Below are 19292 nucleotides of genomic sequence, written 5' to 3'. Positions count from 1 at the left end.
CCCCCCTCCCCGCCTCCCCGCCTTCCGGGCGCTCCCGGGAAGCGCCCCGGGTCGGCGGCAGGTGCAGCCCAGGCGCGCGCCCGCGCGTCCCGGACACGCCCCCGTCACCCCGCCCTCCGGAGCGCTGTCGCCCGCGGGGCCGCCGGGCGGGCGGGGACGAGCCGCAGCCGCAGCGAGGACGGGCAGAGCCGCGTCCCCCCGCGGAGCTCAAGGGCCTGGCACGCGACCCCCGCCCTCCGCGGGGACCCTGGGCAGCCGGTGAGTCGGGCCGCGGGGCCGCGCTGCTGGGACGGGGCGGGGGCGGGGGGGCGGCAGGTGGGGCAGGTGGGGCAGGCGGGGCAGGTGCGGGCCGCCCCGGGAGACCCCGCCGCGGGTACCCAACAGCTGCTTAGGACGAACCCCCACCCCCCCAAAAAGAGAAAACCCCAACAGCCACAGCAATGCCATCTCCCTTCCCCTCGCATCCGCAGACGCCAACATCCTTAATAACCACAGAAATAACCACAGCGTGTGTGGACTTTCGGGGCAGGGCAAGTGCAGGCGCTAGGACAGTCCCTCGCACTTTCTCGGGGCGAGAGCCACAGAGAAATCAAAAGTAATTTCTGTCTTCCAGGTGTCCATTATTATTATTATTATTATTACTCAGTTATTTCCAAATTCTGAGCCAAGCTGGCAGCTACTGGGGTGTGGGCGTGTGTGCTCCTCCAAGTGGTCGCAGGACCTTAGCTTCCAGGAGTTTCCCCGCCCAAGACAACATATTCAATCATCTGAAAAATGCCGGAGCAGGTGGCTAGCGAAGGTTGGAGGCTGTATCAGGAGGGAGAAGCTGTGTTTGGCTGAAGTCACCACACCTGTAATAACGTGCTTGCCGGCTTTTTATTTCAAGATCTAAAATTAAGGGTCTAAGGGTTCCAGTTGATTAAGTGGTACATTATTAAATTAAGCCCAAATTAATAAACGTAGTTCCCGGGTTATTAGCAGCAAAATTACCATTTAACATAACAGTAGCTATGAATTTTGATTTAGTTCTAAGCCTTAAAAATGTATATTAGTATTTAGTTACGGTCCCCCGGATTTAGTGATATTATTAATAAGTAAATATATTGATATGCATGTTTGTATAATTCTAAATTTGAGAAGTTAATAGAAAAGATGGACTTTGGCATTACAGCCTTAGACACTTAAGTTTGTTGAATCTTCAAGTTATTATAAAGTCCACGTCGTAGTATTCAGTGAGAGCCATACTTGCCTTGTGCCATTCCTCCTAAAGAGTTCGTTTTCATAGTTTTTTTTTTTTTTGTTTGTTTGTTTGTTTTTAGCATGATCCTCTACCTAGATGGGATCAGCCCTTTTTGAAGGCAAAAGGGGATTCTTACGGATGACCAGAACAGGGTAATCTTGACAGATAGTTTAATATTAATGAGGCTTTTCTGCTTAAGGATTATGGGCCTCTCATAAAATATTACCATCATTATTTTCAAAAGGAAAACAAAAGATTTCAGATGGAACTGGATGAGCCTGTTCTCGTAGTTGCCAAGAAGAAATAAAGGGAATGTGTCAAATATTAAGCAAATGACAACTCTCCTAGGCCGTTTCTGGAACAGGAATATTTGACCTGATAGAGAAGGGAACCCTAATAAATTGGTCTCCTCAGCTCCTCAGCACACCAGCTTATTCTAAAATTATCTGCTGGTGTCTGAGTTGCCTTTGGTTTAGTTAACTGCTTTTTTTTTTTTTTTTCCTAGAAAAGTGGAAGTCAGCCAAAACCTCAGGTAGTCCAGAAGAGAAATCTGTTCTTTTCCCACCCTCACTCTGGGAAGTTTCAGGTTAGACTTTTGGTCTTTCAGATCAGTAGAGCATGACACATAGGCCAACTATTCACATAAAGCTCAGCTCACAATTAATCCAGTTTCTTGAGTTGATTCATCAAGGTAGCTTAACCAATAGTTCAGCTCTTGAGCAAGAAATTGTAGTGTCAAGATGCAAGAAAACAATTACAGTAAAAACAGACAGGACAAACCAGGTGTTTCCCATGAAGAGTAGGTCACTTTCTAGAGCTGGTGGCTAAAGGAGAATGATTCTTTACTCATTATTAGGTGTACACAGGGCTGAAGTTTATTATACAGTAGTAGGAAGCAGCAACATCACTAAGCATAATAAAAGCCTCCTGCAAACCCGATAAGTGGAGTTGTATTACTTAATTTGTTTCACACAATCATTATTCATGCTTTCCAAATATTTACCTTCTCTCATAGGTCTTTCCTTGAATGAAGGAAATTTGCCTAGTCTTCAGTAATGAGAGTAAAACTCTGTTTAATGCATAATCAAAAAAATCTTTAGCAAGTTGTCTTTTTTTTTTTAAGATTTTGTTTATTTATTCTTGAGAGACACAGAGAGAGGCAGAGACATAGGCTCTTCACGGGGAGTCTGATGTGGGACTCAATCCGAGGACCCCGAGATCATGACCTGAGCCAAAGACAGACGCTCAACCAATAAGCCACCCAGGTGCCCAAATAAATTGTCTTTTTAAGTAAACAACTGCTTCATGTATTAAGAAAAGTTATTTAAGTTTCTTGTTCATTTATTCAATAAATATTTATTAGTGTCAAACACTATTCTGGGGTTTATGTGGACAGAATTGGACAAAACAAAAACAGACAAAAATCTCTGGCCCCATGCAGGCTTGCCTTTCACCACAGAGAGAGAGAGTCAACAAGATACGTGCAAGCTGAATCTATAATACATTAGAGATAAATGCTGGGAGAGAATCTAAGGCAGAAGATGCACGCAGAGAGTGTAGGCAGCCTGGCCCAGCGAGTGTTGAAATTTTAAATCAGGTACCTGAGAAGATGAACTTTGAATATTGGTCTGAAGGAGGTCAGAGAGTGAGCCATGTGGTTATGAGGAGGAAGAGTTTTCCACAGTGAAAGGATAACAAGCAGGGGTTTGCCTGGCATCTTCCAGGAACCAAAGAAGCCTGCACACCTGGAGAGGGGCCGGGTTAGCAAGAGATGGGGGATGGGTGATAATGGAGCCAGATCACTGAGGGCTTTGAAAGTCCTAAAAAACATGCTGACTTTTGATTTTTATTCTGAACGAGGTGAGAAGACACTGTGATTTAGATATTGCCTATTGAAAATTTGTTCAACAGATACTAAGCATATCCGGAGTCTTGGTATCCTTCCAAGCCAGTGGATAATAGAGGTTAATAGCATGGAAATTAAATTCTAGCTTAGAAAAATAGACATCTAAGTCAAAATACAAATTAGCAATTACCCGAATTTCAATGATATGTATTTTTTTAATTTAGGGACGTTTGGGGGGCTCAGCAGTTGAGCACCTTGCCTTCAGCCTGGGGCATGATCCTGGAGTCTCGGGATCCAGTCCCGTGTCAGGCTCCCTGCATGGAGCCTGCTTCTCCCTCTGCCTATGTCTCTGCCTCTCTCTCTGTGTCTCTCATGAATAAATAAAATAAAATCTTAAAAAATAAATAAAATAAATACAATAAAAATTAATTATGAAATAATGAGAATGACCTGGGAAGGGTAGAAGAATGCTGTATGATTCAGAGGAAAAATCCCAGAGAGGGCCATCTTCCTAAATGATCACGCTGCCCTCCTTAACAAGAGATACCAAGTAGGGGCGAGGCCAGCAGATGACAGTGGCATAGATCGGGGTTGGAACAGTGGTCGTGGAAAGAAAGAAATAGATTCAGGACCTGTTTGAAGGCAGAGCTGACAGGACTTGCTGACAAACCAAATAAGGAGGTGGGTTGAAGAAAAGGAAGAACCAAAATGATCACTGGGTTTTGTATGGAGATACAAGACTCATGGTGAAGCTCTCTCCTAAGGTGATTAAAGCTAAGAGAATAAAAAAAAATTGGAAGGTAAATGCAGAATTCATTTTGAGCCTCTTGAGGTATGTGTAGGTATCCATGTGGAGATGTCAAATCCAAGCTTTTGGTTACAGAGTTTGGGGAAGAAGTCATAGATACACATAGAAACTAGGAGATACAGAGTCCATGGATGCTCTTGGTCTTGAGGATATCACCGAAGGACCTCACTCTGGCTTGTTCTAACATCAAGGAAACTTGCAGAGGAGCCAGTAAAAAACTCCCCTTTCCCCCAGAAAAGAGTGTCATCATGGAGCCCAAGCCGGGAAGTGTTCCCAGAGAAAGGGAATGGTGACTTGTGTCAGATGTTGTGAAGATGCAGAGTGAGAGGAGGACCAGGAAGTGATCATTGCTTGTGACAACTTGGAATCATTGGCAACTTTGACAGAAGACAGAGTTCTTAAAAACAAGGAATTCAGATAAACTAACTTTAACAAATGCTGGAAAAAGCATTTCACGTAATCCCCAAAGAGAGACCACTAGAGAAATTCATGAGGCTTACATAGAGGTTCTAGTAAAATCAATTTTAAAAACTGGCTTGTAGAACAGATGAACAAAGGGACACATAATTAGAAATACCTACAAAGGTGTTGTGAGCTGTCAAGACAGTATGAAGAGGATTACAACCCAGAGTGGGCTGAACCCAGAGAGCCAAAGATTCCTCTAGCATTGTTTAAAGCAAAGCAGTGAATAAGGATGTTAATGGATGTGAGTGAAAGTAGAATTATTTAGTTTCTATTGTGCTTCCCTCTTCTCTCTACAAAAAAGAAAATTGTGTTCCAAACTGGGAAGGAATTGACAACAACTGAAAGAAAAGTAAAATCATAGGAAGTTGAGAAGTTATTGTGACCACAAGTAACTACTTTAAATGGGAAAGAATAATGTTGGGATTGGTCAAGAAGACCTGTCTGAGGAAACTGTTTCGGTTGAGACTGAAGGGTCTGGGTGCCAGTCCCGTGGACAGTTAGGGGAGAACGAACATTTGAGACAGAGCCAAAGCACCTGCTGAGATCTCCACCCAGGAAAGAGCTTGGTGCATTCAGTGAGCTTCAGAGGGTTTCGGAGAAGGCAGGGGTCGGAGAGGGGCACCAGGTGAGGCTGGAAAGACCGCTCAGGGAGTCATCGCAGGGACTGGATAAAACCAAAGAAGACCAAGGAATGCGCCATTCTCAGAATTATTTGTTGTAGACGTGGCCTGTACTGGGACATTGAACCAAATGACCTTTATTATCCTTGTTATCTTACCCTTGATCTGATCCCTTGTATCTGGGGATAAGAGCATTCCTAGATAAATGTGAGGGGGAGATGAAAAGTGGAGAGTAAGCACCGGTGTGTGTTGTCCTCCGATGGGGAAAGCTGCCCCAACCCCTGTGCTTGGTCTCCTCTGCAGATGTGGAGAAGGCCTGGTGTGCATCTGCTTCCTGTACGAACTGGGAGGAAGTCTTTGACTTCTAGGACTTCTATGTGGTTTTCTCTGCAAAGCGACTGTATGATAATAACAGTTGTTGCAAAGATGGATTTCTCTTGAATCACAAATGTTCTTCTTTCTAATTCCCAGCAGTGTCTCTAATCAAGCGTGGTCTTCACGGCTCTGACTCCTTGCGGTTGTTCACTCTCTCAAAGTACCCTCTGACATTTAAAATAAACCCATGCGTGAGGCCCAGGAAACCAGAGGTTCCTTTCCTATCATTTCCTGGAAGGTGTTGAATTAGGGTAATTTTAGTAAATAAAGACTTGCAGTCTGGTGCATTCAATCTCAAGTAGTAATGTCATATAAATATCCACAGGCGAGGATTGTCTTGGCTGTGTGAGAACAGAAGTAATTCAAAAGAAAAAAGAAACAATTCAAATTCCTAAATGTTGTCTGTACCCTTAAAAAAAGATGCCATGTTTGTGTCATAATATTTTATAAACATTTTTATTTGTCTTATTTTTCAGGAACTATGTTTTTTTAAAAGTGTGTAGAAATTGGAATAGGAGGATTAAGGAAATAGTCTTTTAATTAGTCTTTTTCCAATTAGTCTTTTTTTTTAATAGAAAACCTGTTATTGTGCATGATAACTTGATCCAGAAGCTGAAAACAAGAACTCAAAGAATTATTGACACCCTTTGGTGAGCACAGATTCTACCCAGAAAGCATAAACTTTAGAGAAAATGGCATTAGTTATGTCAAAGTTGACAATGGATTGTATTGCAATAAAAGATCAGCTCACCATATTAAAACAGATACTAGCAATTTAACTTCTGGCATAACTTTTGCGTATCTGAATTTTTTTTATTGAAAAAAGGTCATAAAGCGCCTATGATGTGTCAGTGGCATATTTGTTATTTTGGTTATAAAAGATGAATAAGACAATTCTTGCTCTTGAAGAACATAGAGTCTGGTACATGAAAGAGATCCGTGAAAGATAGTTTTACTGTGACTGAGCAAGGTTTAAGTTAGTGGTTTCAATGCAGTATTGTGATAATAAACAGGTAGATACACCGAAAGGGGTTAAAACTAGAGAGCTCAGTTAGGAATAGGAAATAAAATCTGAAGTGAGCTCAGTGATTGTAAGGTTGGAGAAGAGGAGTCAGATTAGAGAAATAACAAGAATGGCGTTGACCAGCTATTGGGAGAAAGAAGAGAATTTTATAAAGTCCCAATTGCTGGTTTTAAGGAAGCAGTAGAACGAATGGAAGGTGGTCCCCAAAATTCAAATTAATCATAAAAAAACATGAACCACGTTGGGGGAGAAAGACCTATGACATATGGGGTACCTGTGCTCATTCAGCTGGATATATTCAGGGAAATGGCTTCTGGAATCTGAACCTCCTAGAAGAGGTCAGGCCAGTGACAACCACAGAGATATGCTGGCCAAATCCGTAAAACCGAGTGCCGTACTTCTCTTCTCAGGGAGAAGTAGTAGCCGTAACACAGGACTCCTGATTTTCTTCTTTTTCTGTAAGCACTGATGTGCTTTGGCTAATAAAGACATTTCAGTTCTGAGAAGAGGGGAAATTGAAGATTATATCTAATTATAGGTATATATTCATCATCATTATTATTATCATTATTGTTAAATTGGAAGAATATGTTAAAAATGTCTTTAGCTCTTAGTTTATGCATATGACATCATTTATCCCTTTTTGTGGGCAGTCACTTCAAGTAGCCCTTCCCTTTCTCTAGAACTCCTTTCTCTACAATTGTTCTGTATTCTCTCTCGGCAGGCCCTTGTGAAAAATGACGGGTGCCTCAGTTAGGAATGTGTTCCAGTACCAGAGAATGGAAAACCTAACAGATTCCCAAAGGGAATGAAGTCTATTTATTTGAGCTTAATTAATAATTAGTACCATGCCGTAAGAACTGATACCCAGCCAGTGTCCATTTAAAAACCAGTTCCCTCCCATTTTCTTCAGTAGCTTTGTTCTAGCTCTGCTATGACGGACTTTATGACACTTTTAATCTCAAGATCTACTTACCAAAATATAAAAAGTATCTTGATGTTCTAAGACTTAAAGACTAATTCTCTAGTACTGATTACTTTTGCAATATCCAACAAAACGTAAAATATTGTCAAATGTAAATATATGTCAAGTGATTGACCCCATTTAGGGAGACTTCTTCTCTTTCTCCTACCTCCTCTTTCCCATCCCATTTTCATCCCCATGATAATATGCTTTCTGGTTCACTGCTTGAAAAAAGTCTGGGGAATATTTTATTGCATTGAAAAATATTCTTTATACAATCATTTGACTGCCTCTCACTCTCCATTTCAAGTATTTCTGATTATTAGTAACTAGTTTGAGAACATTCTGCATGCCCACTTGTCCGGTTGAGGTGTTCTCTCTGTACCTTCTGGATTCCTGGTGTGTAAAGCATTCTTTGTTATGGATACATCATTTCTGACATCTTGTTCTGCACGAATGTGTTTTTCATAAAAGCTGTCACTTACGATGGACTTTTGTAGGTCACTATCAATTATAATTCTTTGATCTCATTGTCAAGGGTGAAAATTTGCATTAATAACAAGTCCTTGGTTAAAGACGGACAGCAGTCACCATCATTTCCAGCTTTGAAATATTACCTCCAAAAAAAAAAAAAAAGAAAAGAAAAGAAATATTGCCACCAAAAGAATGCATTCACTTAATGCATCAGTTTTCAAATCTCTGTTACTGTGTAAGAAAATAAAAAGCTTGATCATTTTCATTTTAGTGGGCACAGTTTTGCAAATTCTACTTTTTCTTGCTACTGCTTTCTGTTTGGGGTAAATTTTTTACATATATCTTCTTGAGATTTCAGGCATTTACACAATATATTTGCAAAGATGAAAAAGATGAAAGAAGGTTAAACAAACATGCCTCACGTGTCTTCCAGCCATAATCTTTATGAGTTTAGTTTCTTTTAGCACGATTGCCAAAATCAGCCCAGGAATGACTTAAAGGGAAAATTGAACTAAATGATGTGGGTGACAGTGAGGTCTTTTCCAAACCACAGGATCTTGAGAAAAGGGCATACAAAGGCAGAAGTAAAGGGTTTTCTTTTTTTTTTTTTTTAATCTATTTAAGGTTTTTCTTTTGGCTTGGTATACTTTCTAGCACTCCCAGATATTGGGAGCAGATATCAAATCCAGCACTAATTAAGGAAAGTAAGGAGTAGACTGGATCTTGAATATTTCTTTTTATTTTTATCTTTATTCAATTCTATTTAATATACAGTATTACAGTAGTTTCAGGTGTACAATATAATGCCTCAAATATTCTATACATTTCTCAGTGCTCATCAAGATCAGTGTACACTTAATTCCCTTTATTTCACCCATGCCCCCACCAACCTCCCCTCTGGCAACCATCAGTTTGGTCTCTATACTTAAGATTCTGGTTTTCTGTTTGTCTCTTTTTTTCTTTGTTCATGAGTTTTTTTTCCCCTTAAATTCTACATATGAGTGAAATCATATGGTATTTGTCTTTTTCTGACTTACTTATTTCACTTAGCTTTATAGCCTCTAGGTCCATCCATATTTGCCGCAAATGGCAAGATTTCATTCTTTTTATTTTTATTTTTTTTTAGATTTTTTTTAAAAATTATTTATTCATGAGACACACAGAGGCAGAGACATAGGGGGAGGGAGAAGAGAAGCAGGCTCCCTGTGAGGAGACTGATGCGGAACTCAATCCTAGGACCCTGGGATCACAACCTGGACCAAAGGCAGACGCTCAATCACTAAACCACTCAGGTGCCCTGAGTAATCCTCCACTGTATATATAGACTGCACTTTTTTATCCATTCATCAGTGATGAACACTGGGTTGCTTCCATATCTTTTTGATTCTTTTAAGCAGCAAAAATCACTTTATTCCCATTACTTTGAAATTACCTTACTTCACTGGATCTGAAATGAGTTGAGACTAGCATTTACCAGGAGAATAAAAAATAAAATAAAATAAAATAAGAGGAGAATAAAGACATTTATGATAATCATTCCATTGTTGAATTTCCAGAAGTACATTTACACTATAGCGGTGGTGTCTATGAGTAAATTCATAAAATTCTTAACACTAGTTGCTTCTGTTCTGAAGCTGTATTAAGAAAGAATTGACAGATTCTTTTTTATAGACATTTTTAGAAAAATGCTATATCCTCTCCTACATAATTGGAAATAAGTAAGCCTCTGATAAGGCCAGGCATTCTCTATGGCCCCTAAATTCTTTCCTGGACAAAAAGTTTTATTACGTTGTCTATTTTGTCACGGAGGTAAAATTGTCTCCTTAAGTCTTTTTTTTTTTCATTGAAAGTGGAGCAAAGAACTTCCTTTTTAGTACATGTCAAGGGAAAATCATTCTTTGTCAGAACTTTCTCAGAGCCCATCTTTCTCTCTTTTGATATTTTGTTGCTTCCCAGGTAGGAAATTAATGGCTTATTGACCAGTCCTTTTTTTTTTTTTTTTTTTTAGATTTTGTTTATTTATTCATGAGAGACACAGAGACACAGGAAGAGGGAGAAGCAGCCTCCATGCAGGGAGCCTGACCTGGGACTTGATCCCGGGTCTCCAGGATCAGACCCTGGGCTGAAGGCAGGCGCTAAACTGCTGAGCCACCCGGGCTGCCCTTGACCAGTCTTTCTTTTAAATTTGTTTTTTTTTTTTTTTTTTTTTTTTTTTTTTATTTATGATAGTCACACACAGAGAGAGAGAGAGGGGCAGAGGGAGAAGCAGGCTCCATGCACCAGGAGCCCGACGTGGGATTCGATCCTGGGTGTCCAGGATCGCGCCCTGGGCCAAAGGCAGACGCTAAACCGCCGCGCCACCCAGGGATCCCGACCAGTCTTTCTAATGAGTTAATTTCTGCTACAGTATCAATGACCAAAAGCAGCTAATTTACTTAATGTAGCAAAAATCCAAAGGCACGTATCACGTTACAAATTGCAATTGTGCAAATAGAATTGTAGGGGAACAATTTGGGGCAAAAAAAAGAACTTCATAAATAGAAGCTAATGTGGTCCATGTGGTTGGTGATACTATGGCCTGAAAATCCTGGAGCAGCTACCATATAGAATCTTCCATCATTAAGGGCAGATCCTGGGTTAGATAAGTGTTCAAATCCCTAGTTCTGAAAATACTGTCACATCCCTTTGTAGACAGGGTCATTGGTGTCCTTCTGTAGAGTCTCTTAAGTCAATCCTCAGGAAGAGAAGTGGCCCTGGGATAGAGTTTGAGGCTTGCTCACCATTATTGCCCATAACCCTTGACTATGTATTCTTGACAGTAATTTCTCCATTTCCTGTCTCTTGGGTCAACATTACAAATATGTGTAAGTAGACTCAGGTGGTAAGCTGGCAGACACTGTGGTTAGTCTGCAGACTGAAGTAATTGTAATGGATTAACCAGCCTAAGCATTTTTTCCATCAGGAATAGTAGCATTTTTCTGAGCCAACCTCAGCCAACTGCTGGTATAAGAGATGAGCTGCATAATCTCCAAACAGGTCTAGGCCCACAAGTGCAAACTAAATGGCCAACCTTTTAGATACATGACACCAAAGATCTCTTGGTTGATTGCATCTAGGTAATTTTAGAGTAATCTTTAAAACCATGACTGCCCTCTGTGTTGTTACCTTCAGAAATAGACACCAGTATACTATTCAGTCCAATGTCTAACCTGTCGGTCTAGGAAAGCCTATGTATTACAGAAAATAAAATGGTCCAGAATTGAGGATTTAAACAATTCATAGAAATCATAAAGATAACAGTTTGATTCTCCTTAGAGATAAAAATATACCTTATTGATTATGGTAAGTAAAACAGAGTCCCACATTTGGCACGTTAACATATTTGGAAGTGTTGTTAAGCAACAACAGGGTAGGTCAAGTGTCTGATGATAGCAGAAGGCTGCTATGTAAGAAATAGCCCAAAGTAAACTAATTAGTTCATCATGGGAAAATTTGGACCTGGTTTTCTATCTGTGCTTGGCTTATCTCCAAATGATAATTTCAAGTCAGTGAAATTTAGAAAACTGACATGGAAGTAGTTGACCTACTTGTTTGTAAGAAGGGTTATGTAAGCAGTCTTCTATTTATCCCACCATAAGAAAAACCTAGGTCAGATAACTACAGGAATTTTTTTAGAAGGATTTTATGGGATTTAAAAAAAAATTTATCTTTTGCAAAACTACTAGAACACTTCATCAAATGCACTGAATTCATTTCCAGTCTCTTCAAATACACGAGGTTTTAAACTATTTTTCAGAAAAAGCGTTCTGTAAAGCTTCATGATTGAACAGAAATTTAGATAGATATTTTGAACTAATTTTTAAGCATAGTGTGATTTATCAGGACAGTCTGAAGTCCATTAAAGCTTAGATGGTAATACCAAGAAAGACAAAGAAAATAACCAGTGGGAGCATTTAAACAGGATAGGTAGAAATCCTTTTTACCATGGTGTGGGTCAAAGCAGAAATCAAAACATTGATTACAATGTAGTTTAAGAAATTTATTGCTGGTAAGTTTTATCTTTTACTTTTAAGAGAAAAATGCCTATTTAAAAAATATTCTTAGTCTGGGGAGTTAGTTGCAACCATTTTACTTTAGATTTGCTAGTTTCAGACAAAAATATCTGTTGTAAGTATCTTCAGTTTATGCATTTGTAGCTTTTTCGCATTTGTATTCTTTTCTAATGAATAAAGACTGTAAAGCTCTACAAAGTTAATCACTGTCCTTCAAATTTGCTTATGCCACTTGTCACTGGGTGTTGTGTCAGCAAGGAGCATAGTCTGACCAGGGTTTGTGCTACAACTTTTTCTGATGATTGAGGCTCAGAAAGGCATTAAAATAAATTAGCACCATGTACAATGTTTAAATATTTAATAAATATTTTATATTTTAACCTTTGATTTTCCTATTTAGAATTTAATGTATTTAACATTTGTATTTAGTATATTTACATATTTTATATTTATTATTTATTAAAGCTTTGTGGTAATAGTGTACCTATAATTTTAGATTTTTTAAAAGATTTTATTTATTTATTCATGAGAGACACAGAGAGAGAGACAGAGACATAGGCAGAGGGAGAAGCAGGCTTCCTGTGGGGAGCCTGATAAGGGACTTTATCCCAGGACTCTGGGATCACAACCTGTGCCAAAGGCAGATGCTCAACCACTGAGCCACCCAGGTGCCCCTAATTTTAGGTTTTTAATAAAATTTATTATTATTTTTTTGTTTTAGTAGTGCTAAGCCACCCTGTAATAAGAAGGTGCTTCTGATAGGAGAACTTGAGCTTGAAGTGGTTTTATAAAAATAGCATCAAGGATGTATTCAAATGCATCTCTCCTGTTTCCTCTCCTGGCTCCCCAGAACTAGGGGCACTGGAGCTGTTGGACAACTAGTGTGGCACCTGCTGATTAGTAAGAGTAAAGGAACATTTAAGCCACATTGGTCTGTGTTTGCTGCGTATCAGCCGGGCCAGGGGACCAGTGTGAAACTATTACACAGTAATATTAGAGCAAACTGGTTTATTTGGAAATCAGACATATCTTAAACTTCAGTTCAGTCTATTTGATTCCAACATGTTAAAATGTCTTATGGTAACAAGAGGATTATCTCTGTTCTTCTGAAGTATCAATGTAAATGATGAAATCTTTGAAAAATTTCTTCATATTTTATAAACTTTGGCCAAACTGGAGCTATACGTTTTTCTTCCATTTCAGATAATCAAGATTAAAATAATTTTAAAAATCATGAATATGAGTACAATCATCCCTCATATGCTAGAATTTGTGTGTCAATGGCTCCTTCAGATAGGTTCAGAATCACAGTCCAACTGAAGGACAGGAAGTGCAGGCACCTCAGAACTCGAAGGAAAGCCAATCCTTAACCATGAGATTGTTTCAGTGTCATAGTAATCAGGGTGGAGTCTGAAATAACAAGGGTGTGACTTAAAGAACCAAGCCAAGTTTATGAATAAAACACAGGTACGATTATGGCTTCTCTATATATCAATATCTTCCATGAGAAATAACCTTATGGGAAAAGATACTAAATTAGCCACGAACCATGACAGAGCTGTGGGTTGAAATATCTACAGAGCTCACTGGTGCTAAAATTCCCAGTAATTTTCACCAAATGAAAGATCCAAGAGGGTTTATTAGTGATTGCCCAAAGAGACAGAAAATGAGACTGAATTTTCATGTCATGAACTAATTAGCTTTAACTGAGACCGGTTGCTAACTTTGTTGATCCCTGGAGGACCTACTATGTGCAGCATCCTAACAGACCGATCTGCTGTCAGTTCTATTAAATTCACATGTGTCTTTCCCAACCTGCCTTTCTACCAATTTTTGCCTAATGTGTGTGAAAATGGAGGTGTGTGGAGGAGATGGGAGTGGTTCTTCTAGGTTTAGTAACATTTTTCATCATCAACTAGAAAGAAGAGTCTCCCCTGAGATCCACGTGTTACAACTTTTACTAATAATTTGGCCAAAATCAACACATTATGTATTGGGCTTATTTTCCCTGAGACATATTAGCACTACAATACTTGGTCATATAGCCTGACATTTGTACTAAGTTTAGCGTAGGAATCTATCGGGGAAGAAAAAAGTCTCCCTGAATTCCCCTAGTTAAGCAATAATGGGTGTAATAATAGGGCCACTGCAGTAGGATAAAGTACAGTTGTGAAATCTGTTAATGCTATGTCCATTTAGGCTTGCCTTGCTTCTCCTGTCCTTGTCCCAGGGACCTGAGTCCCCTGTGGGACTCCCTGGCTGCTCCTCTGGGATCTGCTCCTCTTGCCGTTGCTCAAACCTTTCTGCTATTTCCACAATATAATCAAAGTGCAGCTGTCCCATTCCCTCAGGCTCCTCCTCTCCACTCCATAATTTGATATTCTAACTGTGGCTAATGCACTAATTAGCCAAAATATAATAATTCCCCCAAACTATAATAGTTTGGGGAAGTCATGCAACCAGTCCTCATAATTTGCCATTTGTAGATTTGTGCATTTGCCTACTGGCTAAAATTTATGTGTAACTCTAAGATCATCACTCTTGCTGTCTTTGTGGTCGTTCACAAACATGCATGGACGTGGGGAAAACTTTGAGTCTTCTGCTGTGCACGTTCCCAGCTGCGGTCAAACAAGTTGACTCTGTCTTGTTTTAGTTTCTTTCCGTTTGGTTTCTCATGCTGTAAACAAGTGTCCTTTCCATGGTTTATTTAATGCCAACATGTTTCCCGTTTTTGTGCTTTTAGGTGGTGGTTTTTCTGTTTAAAATGTCTCCCAAGCATATCACTGAAGTGATTAATGTTCTTAAGTGTGAGAAGGCTGTGAGCTTTTCTTATAAAGAAAATATGTGTGTCAGATAAGTTTCATTGAGGCATGAGTTATGGTGCTATTGGCCATGAATTCAATGTTCATGAATCAACTATAATATTAAGGAAGGTGTCCTTATTAGAATACATGTAAAACAAGGTTTATATTGATCAGTTGGTGACCAGTGGCTCACAGGAACTTTATCCTGTATTTCTCCTAGGAACAATGGCTCAGTATTCGCTAATTCAGTATTTGGAGTGACTTTATAGAACAAAACTACCACGATTAACAAGAATCAACTGTGTTTACGTCTTCCTACAGAGGGTTTGCGATAGTTTAGAGATAAAAATGCAGTCAAGTAGCTAAAGGAACCAGAAAAAAACAAGCAAAAAGAAAGAGTTGCGTAATCCAGGAGTAGGGAGAGGTAAAGTAGTTTAACCAGGGAACCTTTGATCACTAAAATGTTAAGGAAAAAAACTGAATTCTGATCTTCCAGGCAACGGAAACAAACAAACAAAAATACTGCGTACCATAGCTTCTCTTATCAGATTAAAGAAAGTATATCGATTTATCGGGAGAGACACATTTCTTTTCCTGTCATTACATTCTAATAGTAACTTTATGGCACAAAGCCCATTATGGGTCATGTTTTTAATTGTAGTTTTATAAATAATGTAGAAATGGACTTTATAGGATTGCTTTTATATTGACAATAAAAAAGCCTAAGACACTAATCCTATTTTATTGTTCTATGAAGGATTTCCATGGGGATCTAAAGTTCTGTATGTATGTTTCCGGGATGCTGAAATGAAATGTAGTAGTATCATACATGTTATGCTGACATTTACATTTTTAAAGAGCTTCAGATGAAATTATTATAATGGTGGAATTATCCAGTTTTCTGGTAAATGGGAGGGGGGATATAGGTTTGAGCAGCCTACTGTTGTGGTGCTTCCAAAGTTACTGTAGAAAGAGGACGTGTGAAGTTGCCTGTGGATTGGGGAGGCCAACATGGAGCATCCCAGAAAAATGAGGAAAGCTATGGCCTCTACCCATACCAGACTACTCCAGTTAAGAACACCGTGTTAATTAGAAAAAGCATGTTGATTATGAGGTTAGATATACATGAAACTGACTCCACCAAGCCTGTCTCCTTTAGGTATCTGTGCTCATTTTTATTTATGAATTCATCTTACCACTGGTGCTAAGAATTTTCTGATAAAATTTGGAGAGAGTTATAAAGTATAGGCTCAAATGGTGAGTAAAGAAGTGTTACGATAAAAACACTTATTCATACATAAATGTACACATATTTCCCCAGACTCTAGATACAAAGACATTTAAGAATAGGCCGTTGACCTATAGGCAGGAAAAAGCAAGAGCTTCAGAAAACTGAAGGCAAACATTCTTTTAACCATCTTAGTTTATAAATGATGTAAACAATTCAATTTTCCTTTTTTAAAATGAAGAAGAGTAAACAAAAAAACTTGACTCAATTACATATAATAAATACAATTAAATGGAGATGCAGTTTGATTTATGGAAGTAATAGGAGTTTTATGCAGATTTACTACTGGCGGTACCTTACCAGAATATAATGCATTCTGGAAAATATCTACTGAATCAAATATGTGTAACTATAGAAAAATAAAGAAATAAATTTCATTGTATGGTATGAGGTGGTAAGGGGTGGGGAGGTAGAAGCTGAAAGTAATATAAAATCCTCAATAACTCTTGGTTATTTAGATAAAATCTTTGATGATCTAGCATTTTATATATATTCTTTAATATTGTACTTTCAAAGAAAATACTCCCTTTTATAAGGAATAAAGAGGAAGATAAATAGAATATTTAGATAATGGCACAAATACAGCTTCACCAAGGTGGTATCTGACTTTGGCAAATGGAGTCACTGCCTGGCCAACAGCATATCTGGGCATGGTTTTAAATGACATTCCTGGGTTGATTTTTCCTGACTTCAGAATTGTAATACTGGCCACTCAGAAGAGTTGATGTAGTGTAGAAAGCACAAAGTTTGAACACGGGGAGGTCAAGTCTTGCCTTAAACTCACAGTGCTGCTCTGGTTGCCCTTGGGCTGGAGGGGACACTTACCTGCCTTCAACCACTCCTATCCCAACCTCTGACAGAAATCCTGGCAACTATTTAGGGAGTCTGCGGCTCTCTTCTTAATGGGATGATAGCTTTTGGTCAACTGTTTCTAAAATTACTAATTTTAAAGATGCTTGAAATAGCCTTTGATTATCAGTTCCAACAGATAAACCCCTTCCTCTCATTCCTCACACATTGCCATCTAAATAAGGCAGATCATTGGGGGATGCCTAAGGTATGTAGACCAAAATAGATTTTGGAGAAATCTTTTAAAAACCATTCACAAGAGGTAACAAAGTTGTCCTCTAACACATTCCTGTCTCAGTAAGCTATGAAAATAGTACTGGTTTGATAAGTGACACTCTGCTTCTCTATAACAAATATTTACTCATGCTTATTTAAACAATAAATTAGCTAAAGGCAGACTCAAGTTAGAAATTTAATTTAACTGATTAAATCCTTTGTAATTTAGCAAAGTATCCTCTGCACACATAAACTACCAGTCATGTTTTATATTAAGACCCTCAACCCTGAAGGACAATTAGCAAATTCCTAGATGATCTCATTTTGTGCCCTGTCCCAAAACAATGGGATTGAGCTCAGTCATATTTATCTTCTGAATTTAACACACTTTGTTTAAAAAGCAGACTCCCGGATTTACTCTAAAATACGAATACAATTACATTTGCATAAATGTCATTGAGAAACAACTGTCTTGGAACACAAACGTTGCATAAAGTGAGGTGCGCTTGCATATTTACTTACCAAGAAAATACTTACCGGGGTGTCACGTTTCATAGCTCGGTGACTGATGCTGGCATAAAATGAAAATGTGCATTCATTGCTCTGCCTTTTTGCATTGATTTTCATGCCCAAATACAAATTTCCTGACTTTGGGAATCAACGTGCTGAAGACAGTAGAGTATTGTCTTGTATTTAAAAGCAACAAGCTGTGGATTTGGACTGACCCAGATTTAAACCCCAGGCCTGCCAATCATTAGTTGTGTGATTTGGGCAAGTTAATTAATCTTTCTGAGTTTCAGCCTTTTTGTTTGCAAAACCCCCAAGGGTTATTGTGAGGATTAAATTAAAGTGTATAAAGTGCTTTGCGTAATAGCAACTCAACAGGAGGCTGCTGATATTAATTCCAATTATAATCTGGCAACTCAACAAGTGATTGTTAATATTAATTCTACTTAGGTCTACGCTGAAAAACCAGAATATAATAGAGTAAGATGTTTTGACAGATTCCTACCAGTTTTGCTTTCTAGGTATTATATATATTAGTTATGTCCTCTATTGATTCTTCACTCTCATTATAAATTATTTATTTTCAATTTTTATAATGCTATTTGTTTTAAAAATATGGAATGCTTTCATGTGGTTCAAAGCTTAAAAGGCACAAAAAAGTACAGTGAAAACCACCCTCCCTTTCCTCCTATCTCGTTCCCCTCCCAGAAGCACATCTTTAAAATCCATTTTATACATACATAATTAAACAGTTGGATACCCATATTCTTCTTTCTCCCTTTTTTACACAAAAGTTATCATACCGGTTAGGGTTGCCAAATGAAGAAAACACATGACATCCAGTTAAATATGCAGTATTTGTGACACCCTTACACTAAAAAATTAATTAGTCTTTTTATCCAAACTTCCTGAATTTTGAGCATCCTGAATTTTGTTTGCTAACTCTGGCATCCCTAAATTGCTAGTCACACTGTTTAGCATCTTATTTGTCTGCTTTTGATTTGTTTTTGTTTTTTTTTTTCACATTAGAATCATGAGAGCTGATTTGAGAATTCCCTGTCCCCAAATCACACACTCCAGACCAGTTCCATCAGAATCATTCAGGGTTGTAGTTGGGCAACAGTACCTTTTTCTCCCCCCAGTGATTGTCTATAACTGAGCGAGAGGCCTTTATTGCAGTCACAAAATGAGAAATGTTATTAATAAGTGTTGCAATTGCCACACTAATTACAAAGAAACGCAAAGATTACAAAGAAATTGTTGCCAATAGTGTTTTATACCAAGATCGTTTTCACCTACTCAGTGTCTCCTCGTTGGCTAAGTGACAAACCAGGTGCTTTACAAATATTGTATGACCCCCAGTTACACAGGAGGGATCTGAGAGCCAGGTTTAATAATTGTTCATGCCATATAGCTAGTAATTAGAGGAACAGGAATTAGAGTCATGTCTGACCCCAAAGTCTTGTTGGGGGTCACATCCTGATTTGACCTCATTCTGAGATTCCACTTTTCTTAACACTATTCAGAAACTCCTATTTTTAATTTGGAAAACAATTCAGATCGGCTGTTTCTGTTTCTCAGCAGACGACTATCTCAGTTAAAATGCCCTCTAGAGAGAACCAGCTGAGAGAAACCAAACAGGTAAAATTCATTGGAGTTCAAGTTTCTTTCATCTCTATCAATCCTTTGCAAGGGAGTTCTGGATTTTTGTCTTTGTTGGTTCACCTGCCTTGAGTCACCTGAGCGTGAGAGCTTATGAC

At 38.7% G+C, this 19292-nt stretch overlaps 1 protein-coding gene across 4 annotated transcripts in view; it reads left to right on the top strand.

The window, feature by feature from the left end:
* Positions 1 to 19292, top strand: part of RAB27B (RAB27B, member RAS oncogene family) — a 137469-nt gene that overhangs the window by 82895 nt on the left and 35282 nt on the right. Inside the window, exon 1 of one of the 4 annotated variants that reach the window (XM_077892307.1) lies at positions 132 to 258. The exons of 2 other annotated variants lie outside the window; for them this stretch is intronic. The gene's annotated coding sequence lies outside the window, so the exon portion shown is untranslated. Of the gene's footprint in view, positions 1 to 131; positions 259 to 19292 lie in introns of those variants that run through there. One more of the 4 variants, XM_077892328.1, reaches the window with a different exon arrangement.

This window comes from Canis aureus, chromosome 1 (genome assembly GCF_053574225.1).
Source record: "Canis aureus isolate CA01 chromosome 1, VMU_Caureus_v.1.0, whole genome shotgun sequence".
Classification (NCBI taxonomy): domain Eukaryota; kingdom Metazoa; phylum Chordata; class Mammalia; order Carnivora; family Canidae; genus Canis; species Canis aureus.
This window is presented reverse-complemented; position numbering and strand designations above follow the sequence as displayed.